At 38.8% G+C, this 19,952-nt stretch overlaps 1 protein-coding gene and 1 long non-coding RNA gene across 2 annotated transcripts in view; one reads left to right on the top strand and one right to left on the bottom strand.

The window, feature by feature from the left end:
• RGS17 (regulator of G protein signaling 17) overlaps window positions 1–19,952 on the top strand; it is a 91,827-nt gene that overhangs the window by 32,499 nt on the left and 39,376 nt on the right. The gene's annotated exons all lie outside the window — the stretch shown is intronic.
• LOC122220510 overlaps window positions 1,895–19,952 on the bottom strand; it is a 70,230-nt gene continuing 52,172 nt past the window's right edge. The window contains exon 6 of the long non-coding RNA XR_006202906.1: window positions 1,895–2,263. This is a non-coding gene — a long non-coding RNA (uncharacterized LOC122220510). The remainder of the gene's footprint in view (window positions 2,264–19,952) is intronic.

The raw sequence follows: 19,952 nt of genomic DNA, 5'->3' as shown, positions 1-19,952 counted from the left end.
AAAGAAAACTCTCTTATAGGTGGAAGTAGTTCTAGAGATTCTGTAAATACATAGTCAAAATACATAAGGTAGTACATGCTTCTGGGAAAATCACTGGATGAGCAGTGGGAACCATGTGTGGAACGGTTGAATTATTCCTCGTTCTTTTTCCCCTCACAGTAATCTGTGGGCAGCTGCAGTTTTTACCCCAGGCTAAAGTAGCAAATATGGCTTACAAAGACATGGTACTATCCCAGATGGCTTATCATCTGAAATATAAATGGGTAAGCCACATACTCCAAAGAGAAGCTACCTGCAGGCACCTTACCCCAGCATGGCACCCTCTGCACCCCACAGTCAGCAGACGCACCTGCAGATGGGCAAGCAGATGGGAGTCTCACCTACCAAGATGAGTAGACAGCCAAGGAAGACCAAGAAAGACAGATATCATGAAAGAAATTCAATAATGCCAAAATTGAAGGCCTAACAACTGAGAAAACAAAGTAAAAACTTTAAAATAAGAATAGTGATGTCCTCAGGAGTTCATATACGACATGAAATATTCATAAAATAAAAATAAATGGATGAAAAGGAAACAATCAGACATTGGAAATAAAAAATACCTTTACTTATAAACTTAATAAGAATGATAGGTCAGGTTTAATACATATGAAATGTTTACTGAAAACAATAAAACATGAATTTAGTTTTATATTGTACTAGGCATCTGTACTAGTTATTTATTGTTACATAAAACTTGTCTCCCCAAAACTTAGTAAGGAGTGCAACCAGCACGTATTATCTCATAGTTTCTGGAGGTCAGGAATCTGGGCACAGTTTATCTGAATGTTTCTGGCATAAATGCTCTCACAAGGCTGCAAAGAGGGGGCCACCTGGGGCTTCAGTCATCTCAAGGCTCAGCTTGGGAAAAATCTACTTCCAAACTCAGTCATGTGGGTGTTGGCAGAAGCCTTCTAGTCTTTTCTGGCTGTTGGCTGGACACATCAGTTCCTTACCACATGGGTGTGCCACAAATGGTAGAGTGAGGGATGAGAGAGAGGGCCAAGACAAGCCACAGTCTTTTTATAACCTAATCTCAGAAGTGACACCTCATCACTGTTGCCTTATTCTCTTCCTTAACGGTGAGTCAGTGAGTCCAACCCATATTCCAGAAGAGAGAATTGCACGTTTGTGTGACTATAGGGAGGCAGGGCTCATTGGGGGCCATCTCAGGATTCTCAAAAGTGTCCTCCCCTCACATCATAGGCTCAAAGCTCAGGATCTCCTCTAAATCAGATCCAGGTGTGGTGCTGCTTAGGCATAGTTCCTTAATTAGAGCTCACTGAGTACTCCATCTGTAAGCTGAAGAGACAGGTTACCTATCTCCCGTACACCCAACATCCAGTGGTGGGACAGGCAAAGGAGAACCACTGTAGACATCTCTCCTCAAAAGGTGGTGGGGAATGGGAAACTCAAAAAGTCACTGCTACACAGAAATTCTGGAAAATGTTGGAAGCTGGGAAAACGTTGGTAGTTTTTGCTTAAGTCTCCAGGGCTAGGACTAATTCCCCGTGCCTCTCAGCTCCGCATCTGGGTCATCTTTCCTTTTCTTTGAAAGGTAGCATGTGTTTGCTGCTGAGTAGCATGTGTGAATGTTTACATTATGAAAGACTAGAGGATACGCATATGTGTGGACACACACAAAAATAGTTAAGAGTCGTTTCTAGGTTATGGAATATTTTTCATTACTGTGAATATCTGTGTTTCCTAAATTTTCTACAGTAAACATCTTCAATTTTTGTAACAGACACACACACATAAAACGTTTTTAAGCATGGAAGAAAATCACTTAATTCAATACCCAAAGGTAATCTGATGAATTCACTTTTACTACCAGATCACAAGACGCAAAATGTATAAATCACATTGCCAGTTTATTAATTCATGTTAAGAAATAGTAGCTAGCAAAAACTAAGTCAGAATGAGAGGGTTGCTTGGTGAACACTCAATCAGAGCAAAAGATAAAATCAGTAACTATATCCACACGCTGTATGTTGATCGGTGTTTCCACTGTGGGACGAACGGTGACACTGAGTCCATCTGTCAAGTGATACACGGACTTGAGCTGAGCCGGGTTTGCCTTTCAAACCTGCTTCTGTGGTGTGAAAAGATCATCCCTCTTCTGTTATCACAGTTTTCCACATGGAGTACAATTCAGCAGCTTAGATTTCAGTCTTTTAAAACACAGTTGCATTTGTATTAAGTCTCCCAAACCACTTTATCTCTGTATTTATAAAAAAAAAATTGGGGGGTCATTCTTGCAAATGATGAGCACCTTTATGTTTGAACTCTTGCTGATTTTACTCTCAGAGTTCTGAGTTACTTCTTTATTACTTCAGGTACTGACTAAAAATATTTTGGGTGCACTTTCTAAATTAGTTTCTTAAGATGTAGTCACTTCAACACTGGTAGACTTTTCTTCTTCTAGAAACCTACCTACCACCTAAATAATAAATAGTGCCTGCCTCCCAATGAAATGATTTCACATATTTAGTATGTTTAGCATATTGCCTGCAGGCACCAACTGTGGTAATAAGGATGCTGAAGCATTCTAAATTATTCTGGAAGGGGCATTGTAGTTCACCCTCCTTCAGGGCAGCTAGAAGTATGGTATCCATCACAGTGAATGTGGCATCACCGCTTCTTCTAGAGCTCCTTCAAAACAGGATTCATAATTTCAGCATAATTGATGTGCAGGCTGATTTTTGCAAAGTGAGAAATGAAATCAGTGACCGCTAGTGTTCTGTTTTACCCTGTTGATTCAATGGCCATTTTTCTCATGCTTAGGATTAACTTTCAGATAGCTTGTAAATTATAGTGTATTTTTTAAAGCACTATGTCCAAATTTGTCATTAGTTCTGAAAATCAATCCATACTGAATATGATGAATCATGACATCGTGCTGTCATATTATATATACATAGTCATTTCCTCCTTTTTGGAAGTGGGGGTGGGGAGTAGCACGATCCTATTGCCATGGTGCATTTAGTGATTAAATCCATCAAAGAATTCTTGAAACAATTATTTTCGTGTAGTGGTCAGGAACAACTAAAGGCTGTGAGTTAGCAGGGATATAATTATCCTTCAGGGGTTGGATCTCTTAGACCAATGCAGGAGAACATGGATCCCAAGAGCTCTACCGGATTATCAAACAATAAAATTGGCTAGATGAAAAGGACAGCCCACCTCCTTTACTCTCCATTTTCATGTGTGAATCCCTCTAAATAAAGTCATGTAAACCTGCACAGTAAGCATCTCATTCTCACGCTTGCAGATTCAGTATGAGTGCCTTTTTTCAGAAGGTCGATCTCCTGGGCACTTATGTGATTTTGTTAGAGAAGGAAGTGTAAGAGTAGTGAAGTAAATATGGCTTTGAAAATCCAACATACTAATAACATAGTAAATATACTAATGCCATTGATAGGTAGAGAGAGAACCAGACATTTTGTGAGTGATTTTTTTTTTTTTTTCAGTTAGAGCGGTACTACTCAAAGCATAATCTGTGGACTGATGCCAATAGGTGAGCTGAAACTAATGATCAGTCAGAGAATATAAACCAGCGCACTGTTTTCCTTATTCTTTTGCAAAACCTTGTCTCAGTGTGGACCGGTAATAAACATTTGAGACTAGAATTTTGAGAAGCAGTCAGCTAGAGTAGTAGTTCCAGTCAGTTCTGCTAGCCTGCTGCCCGTGTCATGGCCTAGGTGCGTGGTCTGGACTCTGCTGCTCATCTACTATGTGATTCTGATGGGATTCACTTCGCTGTTTTGCCTCTGGGTTTTGCCCTCTTTGTGAAGGATGTGGCACCGATCATCCCTGAGCTCCTTGTCAGAGATGTAATTCAAATTTATGCAGTGATTGAGTTTGAGTATAGAGAAAAGGCTAGGTAAATTATGGCAATTAAAAATTATACTATTAAAATGGTGTCTGTGAATGCTGTGTAAGATAACATGGTTATGAAAAGTGAAACAGTCTGCCCTATAGTATTTGCATATATACTGTATTTCAACTATGTAAAAACATACACAAAAAAGGATGAGCATTATTTAAAAAAAAAATTAAAGCATTGGGAAACTCTGAAGCCTAGGTATTTCTTTCTCTGTTACCTAAATTTTGATAACATGGTTATATCCTTCACAAATAGAAGTGAAGAAATAGCATACAAATGTATTCAGTTCAACAGAGTACACCTCCAATTTTGGGTCTTTTTCTATATTCTTTAATGAATGTAACTGCTCTGTTTCCACCATTTGGGATATCCATCCTATGGCATTTCTCAGTTCCTTCTTCCTACACCAGGCAAGGCTCTTCCAGTGCAAATATTTGCATACTTCCAGCCAGTCTAGAGTCAAAGAAGCTGTTCATTGGACAGTACCTACGTAACCTTCTATTACATTAAAAGCGGCATAGCTTCTAGCGAAAGCATTCTCCACCTGTCCTTTGTATTACCTTCCAGTCTTCTCAGGAACCTTAAATCACTTCTGTCTTTAAAAATGAAAGTTTCCTCCCTTGACTCTACACGCTTTTCCAGCACTTCTTTACCATTCCTCTCAAACTTTTGAAAGAGTTGTTGGAGCTAGTTGGCCTTCTTGTCTTGTCTCTCCTTTGTACCTCACCCCTTCCAATCAGTCTGATGTCTTAGACTATATATACGACCATCTTCTGATGGTCCTTGACCCCCATGTATTTAAATCCAGTAATTTTTCTTGATTTATGTGTCAATCAGATACAGAATCCGCTCTACAATAAAACAGAAAACAAATTTGCTAAGGGGTCTTACATAGCTCACAGAACTCTAAGAGTGCCCGTGAGACAGGCTCGGTGGCTAAATGTCGAGGAGCAAGGCTCACCTGGGGCAGCTGGAGAGAAAATATCATTGCTGCTTCTGGTCAGCCTTGATAAGACTCCGGGCTGGATGACAGAACCTCTGCTGCTCCCCTCCATGAATAGCCAAACGCTTCTCCCACCTGACATGCAGAAAACTTACTCTCTGCAATGTGGCCCTCTTTTCCCTCTTATACGTAAATAAATCTGTCATTCATCTAAATTCCAATGAGTTATTCATCACTACATTCCCACAACCTAAGATCATATATCATACCTGAATGTCATACATCAATATTATCAACATTCCTATTTCATGATAATGAGGTTTACAATGATATTTTCAATATTTGCATGTGTGTGTGTCTTTAAAAGTAACCCCTTAATCTGGAAAGCTATCTTATAGTTTTTAGTTATGGGAAAGCTAACATTGTCTCCTCAAGAAAAGCATGCCAGGGGCGCCTGGATGGCTAATTCGGTTAAGCGTCCGACTTTGGCTCAGGTCATGATCTCACAGTTGATGTGTTTGAGCCCCACGTCAGGCTCTGTGCTGATAGCTCAGAGCCTGGAGCCTGCTTTGGATTCTGTGTCTCCCTCTCTCTCTGCCCTTCCCCACTCAAGCTCTCTCTCTGTCTCAAAAATAAACAAACATTTAAAAAAAAGTTTTAAAAAAATTTAAAAAAAGAAAAACATGCCATTTTATAGTTTGTAGCATTAACAAATTCAAGCAGTTATAACTTAGGATCTTACAATGTTAGCTTAGAAGTCTTTAGGTTTTTGTTGAAATGCAGCTCTTTGGGTTTAAATTCAATTTATGTTGTAGCAGTTCTTACATTTCAATTCCAAGATCTAGCCCTAGAGTAATATTTACTGGTTCTGTTTCTTGTTTGTTTCCCCTTCTCTGCTCCCCGATCAGTATTGTCCAAGAATTAATGAATCGTGTCCATCAAAGATTAGTACTAATGATCTTATTTCCATAAAAACAGACTCACCACTCTGCCAGCTTTTTCTTCTGCAAGCTTGCTTGTAGGAAATGATCCATTAGTTAACAATTTAAAATAAACTAGAAAATGTTTGTCTTCCATAAATCTGACTATGACCTAGGCCTTAATGTGTTTCAGTATTTTCCTAAAAGATAAATTTTGTAAAAATCTGTAATGAAAGCTGTAATGACTACTTTTTAATCTATGCTCTAAAAACTGATGAAGAAAACTAGCTTTCTTAGTTTCATGAGATACTCACTATAAAGGAGACAAGATATTTCCTCACCACCAGAATTCAGATAAACATTTAATTAGAGATACAGTCCTTATCTTGGAGGAGATGGAGACGGAATTTATGGGGGAGAGTCTAGAGAGGAGGTAAGTTTTCAGATAAAGAGCTGCGGAAATCTGCACAGGATCTACTTGAATTTTTGCTAGATGCTAGGCCATGAATGCATAATGTAAAATTCCACAAAGTCAAGCAAAGAAGAAGGCAAGAGCAGTATGCGAAACAGTTCCCAGGGCTCATAGTTAGGCAGGAACCATTCAAGTTCCAACTAGCCAGAGTAGATGGATAGTCCATGCTAATCACCTGGTGCATCTAGTGGGGATCCTGGTGGGGTCAGGCCCTAGTAGGAGAGCTGGACTGCATTTGGAGTGATGGCTACTCTAGACCCACACTAGCAAAGCTTGAAAAAGGGCCTTAAACGGATCATGCCAGTCTGCAGGTGGCTCAGTGGCCTGCCAGAACAAAGTCCAACTACCATTAAGAGAAGAAAACAAAATTTCTTATTTAAATATGTGAGTGGATTAAGCAGCTATTTGGGCCTTATTTGGGAGCAGTTTTAAAGTTATAAATTCAGGGGCACTTAGGTAGCTCAGTCAGTTAGGTGTCCTACTCTTGATTTTGGCTCAGGTCATGTTCTCAGGGTTGGTGAGATCAAGCCGCACCAGGCTCTGTGCTGACAGCTTGGAGCCTGCTTGGGATTCTCTCTTTCCTTCTCTCTGCCCCTCCCTCCTCCCTCCCTCCCTCTCTCTCTCTCTCTCTCTCTCAAAATAAATAAAGAATCTTTAAAAAAAAATAAAAAATAAAGTTATGAATTCCATGCTTTCGTAATTATGGGAACATTTAGATTTCCTGTTTCTTGTTCTTTTGAGGAATTAGTCCATTTGACCTGCACTGTCCATCATTGGCATAAAGTTGGTGCTAACATTCCCTTATTCTTTTAATGTCTATAGTACCTGTCAGGGTACCCCTTTTTTTCATTCTTCATATTGGTTATTTGTCTTCTCTTTCTTCCTTGGCTTGAATTACTTCAGTTAACCATCCCCCACATTCATGGATGTTTGGGTCATGCCCAATTTTTTCTTACTATAAATTATGTGTTACTGTATAACCATGTGCACATACCGTTGCATATTTGCAGAGCTGAATCTTCATGGTAGATACTTGGAAGTGAGATTGGCTAGATCCCAAAATACCTATATACTTCTATTAGATATTGCCAAATCCCCCTGCATCATGGTTGAACAATTTTGTTTCCCTTCCAGTAGTATATGGAAAGTAGCTCTTTCTCCACAGCTTTTCTGACAGGACATGTTGTCAAGCTTTTGATTCATAAATCTGATACTTGAATGATGGTATATCAATGTAATGTAATTTGGACTTATTTATGCATAAGGTTAAACGTCTTCTTAAAGTGCAATTATGTGTTTCCTTTTAGTGAATCTGTATACATTTTTTGTCCATTTTTTATTAGGTTTTTGGTTTTTTCTTCTGTTTAAAAGAGCTCTTTAGATCAGCAAACTGTAGCCTTGCCCAGACTGAATACTCTGATCATCCTCACAACTCAGTATTTGTACCTTACATGTCCTCTTGGTACAGTTGTACCTTCCTGTAGAAATTAACCCTCTAAAGTTTAGCATTTGCTTAAACATTTGTCTAAACATTTGTCTATTGACTCTGCTTATGCTTATTGATTATGATTGTTATTTTTGTTTTGTTCTGTTTCTCGCCATGCAAAGTCATTTATTTTTTTCTAAAAGTTGATCGTGGCTGGCAAGATTTACCCTTCTCCCAGGTTATAAAGAAATCCACCCACATTGTCCTGTAATACTTGTATATTTTCAACATTTGCTTCTATGTCTGGAATGTGTTTAGAGTATATTCTGATGTATAATTGGAAGATTCGAGGAATATTATCCCTTTCTAAATAGCTATTCATTTCTTATAACACTACCTTTTCATGTTTATTCTGTACTAAATTTCCATTCTTCTCCTCTGTAAATAGTATCAATATTGAATAGGTTCATCAAAGAAGAATGGAATTTGCAAAATAAGGAGTCAAATTATTTTCAGTTTATTTAAAGCTAGGTTACCTAATTTGAACTATGTAAATAACTTTTGGATTTTTTTTTGAACTGTGTAAATAATTTTTTTGTTTTTTTGGAACTACGTAAATAATTTTTAATACAGCACAGGGGTGCCTGAGTGGCTCAGTCAGTTAAGAGGCTGACTTTCGGCTCAGGTCATGATCTCACAGTTTGTGAGTTCGAGCCCCGCGTCAGGCTCTGTGCTGACAGCCCAGAGCCTGGAGCCTGCTTCAGATTCTGTGTCTCCCTCTCTCTCTGCCCCTCCCCTGCTACTGCTCTTTCTCTCTCAAAAATAAACATTAACAAAAAAATTTAAATACAGCACAGAATAAAATGTATGAACTCATTTATTTATATTGTTACTTATTCATCGTTTTGTAAGTTCATGTTGTTGAAATAATCAGCCCAGTTTTGCTCTCTATTCTGTTCAGCACCCAGGTCAGGACAGGATGTGGTTTCCCACTAATGTGGGATCAGATGATGGCCCCTACCTCGCCAGGCTTCTTCTCTCTTAACTGTACTTCAAAAGGAAAGCTCAAAGAATGGATTTTAGTTCTTTTCCCAAACTGAGGTTTCCTTATGAAAGGCAAACAATCAATCAACTAGTAAACAATCTATCTTTGATACCAACCATGGATTGCTGTATATACAAAAATCCTTTTTAAAGTATCACCAACCCAATTAGTGATAAGACTATAAATTGCTGACAACATCCAATTAACTAAGGCTAAGGAGGAATTTCTAATAAATTGTATCCTGTTTGTAACATCTATACACCTAGACTGGGAAGGCAGCCTTTTTCCTGCCAATTACAGAACTAAGGAAGCATTTTTTTTTTTGTTCCATTCTACTCTACAGTCATTTCAAAATGGTAACTGGAGAGTTCCAAATATTTCTGTAATCCATTCTGCTTTGACAGGGACTTCTGTAATGAGGAAGCTGTTGAAAATGAATAGTGTTCTGAATAACCTATTTTATGTGACCAGTTAAAACAAGGGATGTAGAGCCAAACACAATGAAGGGGATGGGTTACCAGGAGAAATGCTCATGTGGAATCAATTTTGTCTGCCTGTTAAAACTCAGAAACACTGACTTGAGACCAGCGGAACACTGCTGACTTCGGGTTGTGCTGACTTGTGTGTGAATGAACCGCCAAAAGTTAGTTATTATCCAACAAGCCCCAGAAAACATGATCGCTTGGGAAATGGAAGAGATTGTGTAAATTTGCATCACAAACAGGGACAGCTCTTTTCTTAAGGATAATAACGTTCATTTCCTCCTTAAGAATTCTTTTAAATGTTGAAAAAAAAGTCCTTCTGTTTATATTTCAGGAGTGACAAACACTCATCTGAATAATCTTTTAAGCTATATTTTAATATATCTCAATTCTGACTCACCTCTTGAGGTGGGTCTGAGTTTCATCTCTGTCTCAGTTTAGGTCTGAATGTCGTCCTTAGCAATGTTCAGCAAGGGTCATTGAACGGAACGCCTTTCAGTACCTGTTGTCGTCAGTCAGTGAGTACACAGAACACACATGAACAGGGAGCAAGAGAACAGCCCTCAATGCTGGATGACCACCATTTGTCCCTCTAGAATATTCTCTCTTCTTTAGCCTCTTTGTCCCAAGAGACTGATCTGTTTGGCCTACATTGATGAGTTTGGCCAACATGGAGCATGGCAGGAGGGCAGAGGGGGTGACTGGGATATTTGCTTCCTGCACAGTCACCTGAGCTGCCTGCCTCTCTGGGTCTGCCTCAGATCACAGCTTTGCTCAGAAGACCTCTCCCCACATAACCCCCTGTGTCCCTACATCCTGATGACCATTTTCTCTCCTTGGACCTGCATGACTAGGAGAGGTAGCATCACCTGTAATACCTACACCTATCACCTGTTCCTTAAGGTGCTGCCTCGTGCCTTGGGGCTTCCCCACTTTCCCCCACACCCTTTTTAAACAGCCCATTGTGAAACACTCTTTAAACCTGACTGTGCCATCAGTTACCTCCTGGGACCCTGACTTCTAAAGCCTCTTTGGAAATTTTACGGAATATCCTCGAACTGTCACAGACATGCCTGGGGCACCTCAAGCTAAGTCTGGAAAAGTAGCAGATGCTAATAAGACTTTCTTAAGGGGAGTGAGCCTGTTTGGATAAAAAGCAAGTCACTGCCTTTTCTGGGCAGGGCTTGAGGAGGAACTGGAAAAGAGGTCTGGAGCAGAAGGAGATGGTTGCATAGGAGACTAGTGATACCTTTACTTATGGTAATTCTAGTAACATTTTAGTGAAGTATTTTAGAAGCCTCTTGGGCGATGTATTTGCAGTGAAGGGGATGCCCTTTTATTGCAAACCAACCTACAAACTTTCACTGCAAACCAATATAATGAAAACTGATGGGCCATTAAGATGAAAAACAAGACAGTTATCTTTAGACTGATACATAACAGGAGCTGTACATAATAGGAATGTAATGTATGCATGTTCATTGATTTTTCTGGATTTGTAAACCTTCAGTTGCAAATCACAATTTTATATATTTTAAATGTTTATTTATTTGAAATCGAGAGAGAGAGAGAGAGAGAGAGAGAGAGAGAGAGAGAGAGAGAGAGAGAGACCTAAGCAGGCTCCATGCTGTCAGCACTGAGCCCAACGAGGGGCTCGATCTCACAAACCGTAAGGTCAGGACCAGAGCTGAAATCAAGAGTTGGATGCTTAATCGACTGAGCCACCCAAGTGCCCCAATAATCTTTATATTTTAAATTTTGAATCAAATATTTCACAGTTCACATGAAATGGAAACCAAGTATTATAAATGTATTTGTATAATGAACAGTATTCCCAACTGATATTTAAAATAAATGCTGACTTTTATAGGCTTTCTCGCTGAATAAAACTGATTATTTCAAGTTAATGGGGAAAAAACAGAAGTCGAGATGATGACAAGAGATTGACAAAATCATGCATCATGGATGGACTGAGCTATCCAGCCTTTCTGGAACATCTGGGATATGCCCATGCCATAGCCTGGCAGAGAGATTAGCATGAGGGCTACTACTGCAGGTTATGATCACTTCTTGGGTCCTATCAGAGCTTTGCCCTAGAAGTCTGTGCTAGAGCACATTGCCAGGAATTATTAACAGAGAAAGGAGGAAAGACTCTGGAGATAGGCAGTCTTAAGTTTAGACCTTTACTGAGTATTAGGTGGATACCAGGGGCTAATCTCTCTGGTTTCAGTTTCCCTATATATAAAATGGCAGTATCTACATCATAGGTTTATTGTGAGGGTTGCATGAGAATGTACGTAAAAGCTCAAAAATAATGATCTGATTGAGTGTATGATGGCACAGCCATTTTGGAAGATACTTCAGCAGCTTCTAAGTAAACTAAACATATTCTTACCCCATGATGCAGCAATCACACTTGGCATTTATCCAAAGGAGTTGAAAACTTATATATGTGTGTGTGTGTGTGTGTGTGTGTGTGTGTATGTGTGTGTGTGTGTAAAAACCTGCACACAATGTTTAGAGTAGCTTTATTCATAATTGCCAAAACTTGGAAGCAACTGAGATGTCCTTCAGTAGGTGAACGGATAAGCATTCACCTATCCATTCAGTAGGTAAATGGATAAATCCAGACAATGGAATATTATTCAGCTCTAAAAAGAAATGAGCCATTAAGCCATGAAAAGACATGGAGGAACCTTAAACGCATATCACTAAGTCAAAGAAGCCAATCTGAAAAGGCTACACACTGTATGATTTGCACTATAAAACGTACTGCAAGAGGCAAAACTATGGAGCCGATAAGAAGAGTAGAGGTTGCCAGAGGCAGGGGGTGAGGGGAGAGATGAATAGGCAAAGCACAGAGGATTTTTAGGGTAATGAAAATTCTCTTACGATATTACAATGATGGATATATGTCATTACACATTTGTCCAAATCCATAGAATGTGCAACACAGAGAGTAAACCCTGAAGGTAAACAATGGACTTTGAGTAACCATGATGTGTCGTAAGTTCATCATTCTGGTGGATGATGATGGTGGGAAAGATGTGCATGTGTATTGGGAGTGGTGGTATTTGGGAAGTCTCTGTACCTCCCTCTCAGTTCTGTTGTAAACCTAAAACTCCTCTCAAAAAAATAGTCGTCTAGCAAATTAAAAAAAAAAAAAAAATTGTCTCCATCCCACTTCTATCTAATTATATGATCCATTTCTCCCTAACTCAGTAACACAATGTCAGAAGCCCTGTTTCATGAGGCTGACTTTTGCTGAGACCTGAAATGTGTGTTTTGTTTTGTTTTGTTTTTAGTATTTTAATGCCTTATGAATTGTATGGAATAGAGCAGTGTAGGAGCATTTTTTTCCCAACAGTATGTGAATTGCTTCTACTTTTCACACTCCTAAGTATACTAATATTTTCTGTTCCTACACGACGAATCATTATCATCAGTATTACCTGAGCAGCTAGTGACAGTCGAGCACTGCCTTAGATGCTGAAGATACATATAATAATTTGGCAGTTCCCTTATCTTCGAAACATTCGTATAGAAAGGACAAAAGCATACAAATCAGTGCAAGTACTGTAAATTGAATGCTCACTGTGTGCCCAGCACTTTGCTTATTACAAAGATCTTTTCATTTAATCTCACACCTTTTGGTAAATTATTAGGTAATGTTATTGATTTCATAGTTGCGTGACCTAGAGCTCAAAACAGTTAGGTAACTTGCTCATACAGTAAGAGAGCAGTAATCTGAATTTTCAGCTACTGCCATAGAGTATATACTCCCTGACAATGCTAATTCTGACATCGGGTACAGACAGTTAAGTGTTCGAACATTGCTACTCAATGTGTGATTGTGTGTGAAAACCTTTCTTATCGGTCCATAACAAGCTAAATAATGAAATCGAGAGTAAGCTTTTATAAATGTTTACAGCAAATTTGACAGAGTGATTTTTATGTCTATTAAATCTAATAGTAAAAACTAATTGGTGTTTTGTATTACATCTTTTCTCCATCTTATTATTTATTTTTCTTGTATTTGACCAAAGTACTGCTCCATGGCTGATTGGAACTTTACAAACCAAAAAATAAAACAACAGCACCCTAGTCCTTCGCTACCAATAGTGTGAGTCACTCTTCTAATCCAGAGGATTAGTGGCATGGGAAAGGATCAGACATGAAGTAGAAATTATGATGACAGTGAGAACAGCTAATGATAATTGAGTACTTATTAGGTGCCAAAGATTGTGCTTCGTTTCTCTCTCTCTCCACGCTACATACGCACACAAACCATATAAACCACGTGTATGCCATACACATGTGATATATACATACCTGTGTGTAAACATATATATGCATACATGTATAAGTATGCGCATACAGTACCATATATAGGTACATACATATATTTCTTTGTACAGAGAGAGTTCTCATTTAATACCTGCACAACAACCCTAAAACATGGAAGTAGATATCTACCATGGCCATTTTACCTGATTATGTTCTGGATATTACTGCTAACATCTGCTTCTCCCCCGAGTTATTCTTAGCTAAAACCAAATGAATGGAGTTCCTTTCATTACCAGTGCTCTTCTGTGAATATGAGGATGGAGAATAATTATGCTTCCCCACCTCTCCTGTCCCCCTAAAAGTAAAACCAATCACTTTCCTTCTTATCTCTTTTCTATATTTCAGGGGGTACTTAGTGGGAGATTGGAAGGAGCTGTGTCAAGGGCTTCAGAAGAGCATGTATTCCTTCACCATGCTTGGCTTTTCTAGTAGCTGCTACTCACTCTTCCTGGAATGAGTAAGAATGTTCTGCTGTGTGAGTGAACGGTGCTGACTGAATTGATTCAATCACTCGTGTACTTCCTGGAGTTTGGTGTATTTGTTAAAAAAAACAAAACCAGGGCGCCTGGGTGGCTCAGTTGGTCGAGTGTCTGACTTTGGCTCAGGTCATGATCTCACCGTTCCCGAGTTCGAGCCCCACATGGGGCTCTGTGCTGACAGCTCTCCCTGTGCTCTCTCTCCCTGTGCTGACAGGTTCTCAGAGCCTGGAACCTGCTTCGGATTATGCTCGCGCTCTGACTCTCTGTCCCTCTCAAGAATAAATAAATGTTAAAAAGACTTTATAAAAAAAACAAAACAAGAAGATTGAGGTGGTATGAACTTTATAATGGGACCAGTTTGCTGAAAATGGTTACATTAAAGGCAGAGTAGAAAACACACGGGCTTTTGAACATTTCCTGGTTACTAGATTGTGTCTTTTTTTTTTTTTAAGTTTTATTTATTTATTTTGAGAGAGAGCATGAGTCGGGGAGAGGCAGAGAGAGAGAGAGAGAGAGAGAGAGAATCCCATGTAGGCTCTATAATGTCAGCGGCAACTCAAGGTGAGACTCAAACTCATGAACCATGAGATCATGACCTGAGTGGAAACCAGGAGTCAATGCTTAACCAGCTGAGCCACTCGGTTGCCCCTATATTGTGTCTTTAAATGTTCTTTGTTTAGATGTCTATTAGTGTGAGACAATATACTGAATGTAACTTTGGAAAGAATAGATAGGATATTACCTCATATACTGAATATATCTGAGGAGGTGGCAGAGTTAAGCTGTTATACAATATAGAAAGTATTGGGAAATGCAAGAGAGAATCAGAGGCAACCTACACTGGCTTAGTTGTAGAAAAAAGATTTGAGTAGCCTATAGGGATATTACATTAACACAAATGTGGATGGGGTATATTTTGCGTTGTAGCTCTCTTCTGGAGATGCTGGCACATAATATTAATCCCTTTGTTCCCATTTAATGTGTTTATATAGACATTGATCTGTATTGAATTTCCATAGCAATTATCCCTGTTTGTGGAACTATCTCAAATAATCATTTGAATAATTAGTTAGGAGAAACGGTCTCTGGCATACCCTTTTTCAAATGTTGTGGTTTTGTTTTCTCTACTGACCTTTTTTCCCTATTTACAGTTTGTCTTTTTTTTTTTCTTATGTTAACTTGCTTATCTTTTTTATCTGAATTGAAATAATAAGTACATCTGCTCTCTGGAAAGCAGTTCAGTGATTCTCAAAATGAGTATGTCACATACATTAAAGTGCTGTCTTTATTTCCCTAAGTCAACACATGATGATTCCATATCAATCAGTGGAATTTTCTAGAATGGCACGATGAAAGTAATAGAACTATGCTAAGGATTCTTCTTGTCACCATGTGGTGTTTAGGGCAAAGATTTAGTTCCATTTCTAAAACATTCACCCTAAGCTGATGCTGTTGTTCTAAACTAAAGCCAAGCCTGAATACGTCAGGTAAAGAGTGGAGTTTTTTTTAAGGCTCTATTTTACTGTATTGGTATTTTAGATTTCTGGTATTGCCAGGTAATTGAATGACCTTCCTCTTCACCTTAACAGAGCAAATCTGGTTTCTGTTGGGGAACCTGTCTGCTCACCTATGCTAGAAGGACACCTTCTCCTTGTCTTGTGCCACTTACTTGACACACGCTGACTGAGCTCCCTGGTTCTCAAGCTTATTCATATGTGATGCAGTTCCTGGAAAACATGGTGCTTTTCACCACATATCATTCTGATGATGTTAACATTGAAATAATTAATTTTTAAATTTGTGTGTAAAGTTAAATACTGGCTTATATTAGATTCCATAACACACAAACCTTAGTAGACACCAACATTTTAAGAAGGAAAAAAAAAGGGATAAACTTTATGAGACATTTCTCCTCCTTACATTAACTTTTCTCCTCTGACCAAAAGAAAGAGATGATTCTCTGTGGTTGGAATAACTTTCTCCTGCTCACAAAATTTCAGTTCTTGGTGGGAGCTTAATTGAGACACATAATTACTGTTTCGTGTGTTTCGAAATTACTAAGATGAATGGCCCGGCCTCTGCCCTCAAAGAGCTCATACTCCCGTAGGAAAAACTCACAAAAGGCAAAACTATAAAACAGTATGAAATCTGAGCTACACTAGGTACTTTCCCGTAGGCTGGTCGGGCAAAGACGGCCAAGTTTAGGAAGCTCCTCTGCGAGGGGCTAGTGACACCTGAAGGGAATGAGACTCCTGAGGGTGTCAGAGTCCAGTAATGTAACAGACTTCGGCACAAATTACAAGTCAGAGGGGTAGGTTCACATTACTGTGTCAGCACTGAGAGGGGAGCGCTTATTTCTGCCCCAAGGAGGTAGAAGGCAGAGGGCATAAGCGAGGTGAGCACCAAAGGGGTAGAACTTCAACAAGCTCTTTATGATTCTTTCCTCCCACTTGGTAGTTAACTAGAACGTACCACGTCTTTCTGACTCGTGGACATAGCTCCTATACACGCCAGTCACAATGCCCCACATTCACAACTTAGTGTGGCCTGAGCCAGTGTTTCTCAGGCTTTGCTAGTTATGCAGATAACCAAGGAATCTTGTTAAAATGCAAAATCAGATCCAGTGAGTCTGAGGTGGAGCCTGAGATCCTCATTTCTAAAGACCTCCCAGGGGATGTGGTTCTGCTGGTCCATGCACCACACTGTGAATGGCAAAGGCCTGAGTTTTAACTCTTTTAATTTTTTTTTAATGTTTATTTACTTTTGAGAGAAAGAGAGAGACAGAGTGTGAGTGGGGAGGGTTAGAGAGCGAGGGAGACACAGAATCTGAAGCAGGCTCCAGGCTCCAAGCTGTCAGCACGGAGCCCGACGTGGGGCTCGAACTCGCGGACCGCGAAACCGTGACCTGAGCTGAAGTCGGATGCTTAACCGACTGAGCCACCCAGGAGCCCCCTGAGTTTTAACTCTTAACGTGAGAACTGAAAAATGGAAAGTTGGTAGAAGAGCAGAATCAAGAGAAATTGTGATGTTCTGTGGAATAAAACGGCAGAATGCTCTGAGGACAGAAACTAGCAGCAGACTGTCCACGGTGCCCTTATCAAACAGCCCTGCTAAATAATGCTTTCACATGCGTCCAGTGGGTGCACATGAGCCAGAGCAAAAAGAGGGCCTGACTCTGATCTGCTTCTATACTTTAAAGGTAGAGGAAGACACAGCAGTAATTATATTTTAGTCTTACATATTTATATACTTATAAATATGCATGCAAATATTACCAACGTGAAGAGAGAACTGCAGCCTCAACATAGTGACATTTTAGCAAGCTTTATATATCACCTAGGAAAAGAAACACATGGACACATTCACTGATGGACTCAGACCTAACCATTCCAAGTATGCACCAGAATCACATTCTTAGCATTTTTCATTCTGAGTGCACAGACATTATTTCTTGAGTTCTTCGTAGTTTTAATGTAATCATAAAAACGGTGTTTTTGAAAACAGCATGCTAAAAAATAGCCTCCCTCCCCCCCCAAAAAAAGGCAAAAACTAGTTTGGATGCAACTCCTTTTAGATAAACATGTCATGAGACGAGAAATGACTTTGAAAGCTTGCTCCATTACACAAATAAATGCAGGCTTAGCTGAAGCAGAGTGGTTATCAGAAATTTTAAATTGAAGAGCGAGTTGTTTTCCTTCACAGGGAAAATACATCACAACCAGGAATAAATGTCTGTCCATGTTGAATTGCTTCCTTGTCCACCCCAGTGCTAAAGAAGGCCTCATAACTTTGGCTTATTTAGCAAATACCTTTTTGGGGCTAAACACTGAATCAACAACTATATGGCAAATCTGAATGCTTTCACTAAACATGAGAAGATGGCTGCAATTATAATGAAGTTTGATTGTTGGATAAGGAGTTGATTGTGGGGACTCTGAGTCACTTGAGACTCCGTTCATTTACATGTGATAAAAATTACAGTGTTAATGGTGAAATGGAAAACTAGACTATTCGTCTTCTTTCTTCACTGAGTAAGCCTTTCTGCAGATCCCTGAGATAGGAAGATTCTACCCAATGGATACAAAAACTTTACCACCCACCCTGTAAGAAATGATCTCTCAGCAAGAAGATAGTGATGGAAATCGTCAACATCTGTAGCCTGAAAACATCATACCACACCAGCTCTCTGGCAACACTGGAACAGCCCTCTCCAGTATTATCTTGAGAGTAGCTGTCACTTATTGAGTGCTGGCTATATGTATAAAAATTTGTTCCTAGTTATTTTACATAGTCAATCTGTTTGACCTTTACAGTAATAATGATATACTATTCTATTATTGTTGATCCCGAAGGGCTACTATGTGAAAGGATAAAGAGCACTGTTCAAGCATGACAGTATGTCTTAGAGCTATACGAATTGTATGTAAAAATGTGAAATCTCTGCTTTGGGAAAAATATTTTTTTAATCTGAGGAGTCTCCCATATTCACCATCAAAATATGCAATATTTATTTTGCATGTACTATGGATAGAAATTACTGCTAGATTCCTGGGAAACCAATATATATGAGATATTTTTTTTCTCTTTCCTCTTAAGAGTTTTACAATTCTAAAGGGAAACAATATATAAATTAAAAAGATGAAGAATAATATTAATATAATATAATATTAATCAATGCTCACGGACAGTAGGATCTATAAGAGTGTAGAAATTGATAACAACAAGGGCTCCCTTCTGTTTCCCAAATGTATTTTGAAGAGAGTAGTTAGCATGGGCAGCCCATTTCAGGAACAATAATCTCATAGTTAAGATATCTTCTGTCTAACCATCCAGGTAAAATTGAAGCCTCTGTAAAGCAACCTCTTTCAAAGGGTTCTCCAGCCTCCATTTGAATGCTGAAGAATACTTGGCTTGATACTAACCTCACAAGTAAATGAAGGTCTCATCTGACCATCAGACAGACTTTCCATATATGGAAGCAAGAGTCTCTTAATTGCTCGTATTCGTCAGTCCATCTTCTAACATTTGGGATCTTACAAAGCAGATCTATATTCTTTCCCACATGACGTCACTTCGGATATTCGAAAAGTGTGATTCTGATGGTCTTTTCTTCATTAGAGCAAATACCTTTGCTCTAAAAGTAGTATTCTTATGAGACATTTATGAGGGTTTTTATTTCTGTCCTCTTTCTAGTCTTCTGAGCATATTTCAATTTCTTTCTTAACTTGTGTTGATCAGAATTAAACATAACCATTTAACCAGCCCAGAGAAGACCTGTCACCAGCTTGTTTTAGAAAGCATGTTTCTGTTAATACATTCTAAGTTTTCATTAACTATTTTGTTTACATAGTACTGTTGATTAATACCGAATTTATTGTCCAGTTGAAATCACCTGGAATTTTTCATAAGCTCCTTTTAAGCCATGTTTCTTCCCTCCTAGTCTTACGAAGTTTTTCTGTATCCAAGTTCATATCCTTATATTTACCTTTTAAATTCCATCTTGTTTTATTTTGTTCATTGCTCAAATTGTAAAGATTTTTTTTCCATTGAGCTATAATTGGTGTATATACATTGTATAATTTTAAAGTGTACGAGTGTTGGTTTGATATATTTACATACTGTACTATGATTAGCACCATGGCATTAGCTATCACCTCCATCCATCATGTCACATAATTATCATTTCTTTTATATGGTGAGAATATTTAAGGTCTAGTGTCTTAGCGACTTTAAAGTATATAATACAGTGTTGTTAACTGTTAGCACAACACAATAGCCTCCAGATTTTATTCATCTTCTAACTGCAGGTTTTATCTTTGACTAGCATCTCCCCTGTCCCTCCAGCCTCAGCCCCTGAACCACCACTCTACCGTGTTTCTACAAGTTCAGCTTTTTAGATTCCACATATAA

The sequence above is a fragment of the Panthera leo genome, chromosome B2 (genome assembly GCF_018350215.1).
Source record: "Panthera leo isolate Ple1 chromosome B2, P.leo_Ple1_pat1.1, whole genome shotgun sequence".
Taxonomy (NCBI): Eukaryota; Metazoa; Chordata; class Mammalia; order Carnivora; family Felidae; genus Panthera; species Panthera leo.
Note: the sequence above shows the minus strand (reverse complement) of the source record. Positions and strands in the feature narration are given on the sequence as shown.